At 41.1% G+C, this 5,758-nt stretch overlaps 1 protein-coding gene across 3 annotated transcripts in view; it reads left to right on the top strand.

Annotated features, from left to right (window-relative positions):
- The window catches only part of plch2a (phospholipase C, eta 2a), a 176,037-nt gene that overhangs the window by 120,135 nt on the left and 50,144 nt on the right, over positions 1-5,758 (top strand). The gene's annotated exons all lie outside the window — the stretch shown is intronic.

Below are 5,758 nucleotides of genomic sequence, written 5' to 3' on the forward strand. Positions count from 1 at the left end.
GTCTCTCTCTCCATCTCTCCGAGGTGTTGTTCATGTGTGTGTGCTACTGGTGCATCTTTGTTCTCTCAGACTTCTCTATGCAGCATCATTTTGTTTTTTCAATTTGTTGCTGTCAAACTCTACAGCACTTCATCTATGATCTGTTCCACTGCTTGTCCAGCATCACTCCCTGTTTACAATACTGTACAGTGCACTGCTCTTGCCCTCTGTCATTTTATTTGAGTGTCCAAACCTATCCGCTCAACAACTCCACTACGGAATAAAAAAGCCACTTACATGACATGTCTAACAATCCCACAATGTCATGCTCTGTATTTCATAGATGCAGCAATTACCACTGCGATCAGCTGCTGGGAGTTATTATGACAAGTGTAAACTGAGTGTCTCATATAGGGAGTATAAGGCAATGACTCACCAGCCCTTTCCTTACACAGAAGTGACACTGTAACTGTTAATTGCACCCACATTGGTTTTTTTCTTTTTAAAATTGTGATAATGTTAATTTCTGGTTAGAACTCAGGGTTTTCTAACAGTTTGTTAGCGTTTCCTCACATGGGGAAACCGCAAGCACTGCTCTCACACCCACCCTTTGTTGATGTGTGATCAGCACTTAGTCTAATTAGTGTCCAGCTCTGTGAAGTGTGGGACTGTCACACATCAAACTCGTGTAAACTCTGGATTGGACTGAGATGTCTGAACTTCTGTGACAAAACTCAGAATCAACTCTAGCGATTTTTAGTTGTTACTTCATACTTTGTACAACACAGGGTTGTCACAGTGCTTCATATGAATATGGAAGACACGATTCTAAATGCAGTGCGTGTACCTGTAGACAGTACTGAAAGGGAGGCACCTCCTGGAGCCTCAGCACCAACACAACGTCCCAAACCACTGGACTGTTGGTTAATTTATTATACTGGCTTTTATTATCCAGGCTCAATCAGCCTTCTGTAACCTATGAATGACTTCTCCAATGTGCAGACATGGATCACTTCCAGCACTACTTGCTGCTTTTTGTTGTATATGTGGAATCTCTGAGTTACAGTTTCATGTATGGCTTAAAACATTCTCTTTTCTACTGTTGGAGCATCACGTAGCGGCAGTGATTCAGTTAAATCAATATTTAAAATTTTGGAGTTGCCTTACACATGATTCATGTCATTGGTTTGTTGCTACTTCTATGTGAGCACATCTCAGCAACGTACAGGAGGAAGATATTTTAAAGATGCAGTCGTCTTCCCAGGGGGTTTCCACTCACAGCCAGCTTCATCACATGAGCAAATACTTTCTCCTTTTAGCCGACTGGCAGGGGAGTGTGAGCCAAATGTGGCCTCTTTCCTTGCCTACTCATCTGTGAGTTAATTGTGTTCAAGAGAACCAGTGTCTAGAGTGTGGTCCACATTGAAATGAGCTTCTTTGGTTGCATTTTGATTAGATTTCACCTCTCTCTGCACTGGTAAAATCAAACATGTGGATGCAACATCTTTGCTGTTTTCATCCCAGCTTATCTCTGCTTAGTCTAGATGTCCTGTTTGCTTTTAATGTCAGTAAAGGGAACATGGAGGGTTGGCAGTGGGGCTCTTTGGCTCCACATTAAGCTCTGGATGTGAGCAGCGATAGCAGCAGATGCAAATGTTGGCCAGGAGGCTGATGGAGAGTGTGTGGCTCATCTTTGGCAGGAGGAGGAAGATAAGCCACTTAGATCGCTGTCAGGAGATGCTTTTCCTCAGTGTGCCATCCTGACCTGAGAGCCCGTATGCTCATTCCAACCAAACTTTGACAGCAGCTCATTTCATGGATTACTGCCTCCTCTCTGGCTGAAGGAGTCCAGATCCTTAGCTCTGTTACGGGCGCTGGCATCAGGCGCTGCAATCAGCCAGCAGCTACAGAAAACCCACTTCCCCTGAAATCAGTAAAAAGCTGCTCCACTGCCTGCATGCTCCGTTATCTTACGTGGAAGAGTCCTAGCTGTAAAACCATTAAGGGTTAATTGGTTTTGGATAATGTGTTCTTTATTCTCTTACCACAAACTGAAAATGAAACACAAATAGCAATGATAATTTTGTTCATTTGAACATTACACAAGCACAGAATGAGCATACAGGGCCTATTCAGTTAGTAATGATGATGTTTTGGATTTGGCACATCAGTATTAAATGCAGGATATTGTCTAGTCAGTGCCGGTTATGTGAATCAGTACCAATACTACCACATTTTTCTACAGAATGTTTTTTTTTTAAGAGGAACAAGCAGCTATATTTTATTGTGACACGTACAACGAAATTTTGTTTGGAGCCGAGGGCCCCGGTGCGCATATGTGCCACCATCATGGGCAACTTGGGGGGTTCAGTGTCTTGCCCAAGGACACTTTGACATGTGGACTGTAGGCACCAAGATTTAAACCTTCAACTTTACGGTTGGGAAACAACTGCTCTACCCACCGCACCACTTTTGCCAATGTAAATGTTGCCTAAACACATAACAACAGTACACACACTCTGATTACTATTGTTTGATATTTGTAATAATTGAATTAAAATCAGGAGCAATTTGATCAAAAATATAAGGGAACAAAAGTAATGCTCCCTAATGACAAACCTCAGTGATATCCAAGTGTTCCAGCTCATTACCTCTCATTTGTGTTCAGCATATGCACAGCATTTGTGACACAACCAGCTGCATTTAGTTAACAGACAGCACTGTCAAAACTGCCAAAGCTCTCCAGGTGGAACTTCCATTATGGAAATTTAGTTTAGACTGTGAGCAGACAAATGCCTCGTTGGTGTTTCAAACAGTGATCGATAGGTAAATCAGATGTTTTTTTTGATCCTGAGGGAAATGAGGAAATGAGGCACATCCCTGGGAGTGGGGGGCGCGGGAGAGTTGCACAGGAGGTGTAGAGAGACAGAAAACAAAAATACTATATTAGCTAAAATGGACAAGTATATACAGGTGTTCTGAAAACAGTACGAGCTAGTTATTGTAATGATGCCACTGATTTGACGGCACAGTCAGCAGCTGGAGCTGCAGCAGTGGCTGCCACACACAGACGGTGGAGGAAGTTATACTACACACCTGAACACAGGCACGACATATTTTTGCTTCACTTTGTCTGAGGATGTCATTATTTCCACTGTCCATCGCTAACAGGCGTCAGTAAATGTTTAAAGGAATTGCAGAAACAGTACTTCTTGTAACTGCACAATTTCCCTGAGAATGATCAGGTTGTATAGTTTTCTTCGATGTCAAAATCAGTTAGTTGTCTATTCAGTCATGGGTACATTGGAATCAGGAGCTAGTAACAACTTATTCAACATACTTTTAATGAGTCCCATCAGCGTGGGCGAAGGGCCAGTGATGATGATGGAGGATGTTAGGGTGGTGGGGAGGTCTCAGATTTCATATTAGGCTAATCGAGCAGAAACAATTTGATTCACAGTGTGTAAACTGAAGTCCTACAGTACAGTATATCGACTGGTCCGGCCCAGATATGAATAGAATATAAAGTCCCATTTATAATGTAGTTTATTTCACAGTCATTTTCATGACAGTAAGTGGATCGTTCTTCTGTCCTTCTTCACATTCTTCATGTTTTTGTGGGTTTGCAAACACTCATCTGAAATGTCAGTTTAACATTCTGTTCAGAACACAGATGATTTTCTCTGTATCTGCAACTTACAGCAAATGTCAGGAACTGTAAAGTAACATTTACCCCAATCTCTAAGGTAATGTGGCCTCCTTGCCCTGGCACACACTGGGAATGTATTTTCTCTTGTCATTTGTACCCTTTTTCCAAACCAACAGTGTGTGTGTGTGTGTGTGTGTGTGTGTGTGTGTGCAGCTGTTAGAATGACACATTGACACCGTGTGACTATTCAGTGAAATGAATGTATGGATGAGCAGGAAAGGCACAGAGACAGAGCGTAGAAACATATGTTGATGATGACGTATACTGCCTGACTGGGGAGAAACTGGCTCATAGTATCTTCACATTTCTTCACTTTCAGAAGGAATTTGTGTTATTTGATTGTACAGTGAAGGTAAAATATGCAAGTTTGACACTAGCCTCTTTAGTTGAGTCATTTTAGTTTGTGTTCTGGATCCAGGTCAGTGTGTGTATGTGTGTGTGAAATCCAGTCTGCATGTGGGATCAATAAGGCACTCCGTGTCTGTTGGCACCATGGTGGCTGCTGTATCGATTCTTCCAAAAAGGCTAATTTCCTTTCTGTGTCTGCTGGGTGAGAAAAAGCAGAGTCACAGCTCACGTCAGTTCTCCTCCAACAGACAGTTCACTGATTCAGCCACTCTGCATTGGCACTTTATTCACTGCATTGGTTCATATATAACCAGAGAATGTCCTTACTGTTTTAAACACTGAGATGTAAAGGTAGCATTACAGTCTATCACTCCTGGATCCCCACTTAAATGCATATTTTCATCCTTTCATTTTTCATCCTGTTGTGTTGTTGCAGGTTTTTTTTTAACTGAATCATGGTGTATTCACAAATGCAAAATGCATAAACCAAGAACCAGGACTGTTGCGCACCTTAAGATGTGTTTGTAGGAAGAATGGGACAAAATGCCTCCTAACACATCAATCACTTGGTGTCTTCAGTCCTTAAATGTCTTTTAAGTGTTGTGAGAAGGAACGGCACCATGGTAAATGTTTTACTGCCCCAACTTTTTCTGGAATGTCTTACAGCATCAAAAGTGAAGTGAGTTTTTATTTTGAACAAAGAATAAAACTGATGCGGTAGCACATCAAATAATGTTCTGCTGGATTGTTTTCCATGCTAACAGGACACTGATGATTTACAAATCACTGTTTTCTGTTTTAATTAAGATTTTACAAACCGTCCCTACTTTTTCTGATTTGGGATTATATCTTGAGATTAACTGAGTCTTGAGCCACAAAGGCATCATTTACCAAGACAACCGAGATATGAAAATGAGATAACCAGGCTTGGTGTCAGCAGGGACGTTGTTCTGGAGAAAGGGGGAACAGTGGAAAAAAGACCCTGCAGCCTGCAGGGTTCTTTTTGGCTCAGGGAAAACAGGATCCGTGGATTCTGACAGCAGAGAAATCATTGGTTAATTGTTTCAGCAGACAGTAATGCATACAGTATTTGCACACTACCAATGTTACCAGTATGACCAGAGTAGAGTATTGATCAAACCGCCTATTTCTGCCCATGAGTGTGGCATCCAAACCCAACCAGAACCCAAAAAACTTATATAAGTGAGCCAGACACAGTTGAGTTTGTACCATGTTTTTATCCCTGGGCAGATATTTGAGTGTAAAGTCAAAACTTAATGTCTGAAATGTGAAATTATAATGACTTGTGCTGTGATATTTCACCCCTAATCTTTCCTGGCAGGATTTCAATCTTAAAAAAAGTTGTTGCTATACTGATGGAGTTAGAGCTGTGGAAATGGACAGTATGCTGAATTTACCATATTAGCAAATATAGCACAGGCAGTAGTACTGCCCTCATCGATGCTTTTCTTCCTCTTCTTTTAATTGTATTAGTGACGAGGCATTAGTTCTTTATGCTGCATAATTTGAAATGCCGAACACCAGTGCTTCTTATGTAGTAATCTGATTATTCACGGAATCAGAATATTGTTTTCTTTTATTTACCAGAGCGTATTTTGTCTTTATGGTGATGCATTAAGATATTTGTTTTCGTCACATGATAAGTCATTAGGTAATTTCATAATTTATTATAATGAGTTAAAATATGCAGTTGCACAGTGT

Source organism: Monopterus albus, unplaced genomic scaffold (assembly GCF_001952655.1).
Source record: "Monopterus albus unplaced genomic scaffold, M_albus_1.0 scaffold248.1, whole genome shotgun sequence".
NCBI lineage: Eukaryota > Metazoa > Chordata > Actinopteri > Synbranchiformes > Synbranchidae > Monopterus > Monopterus albus.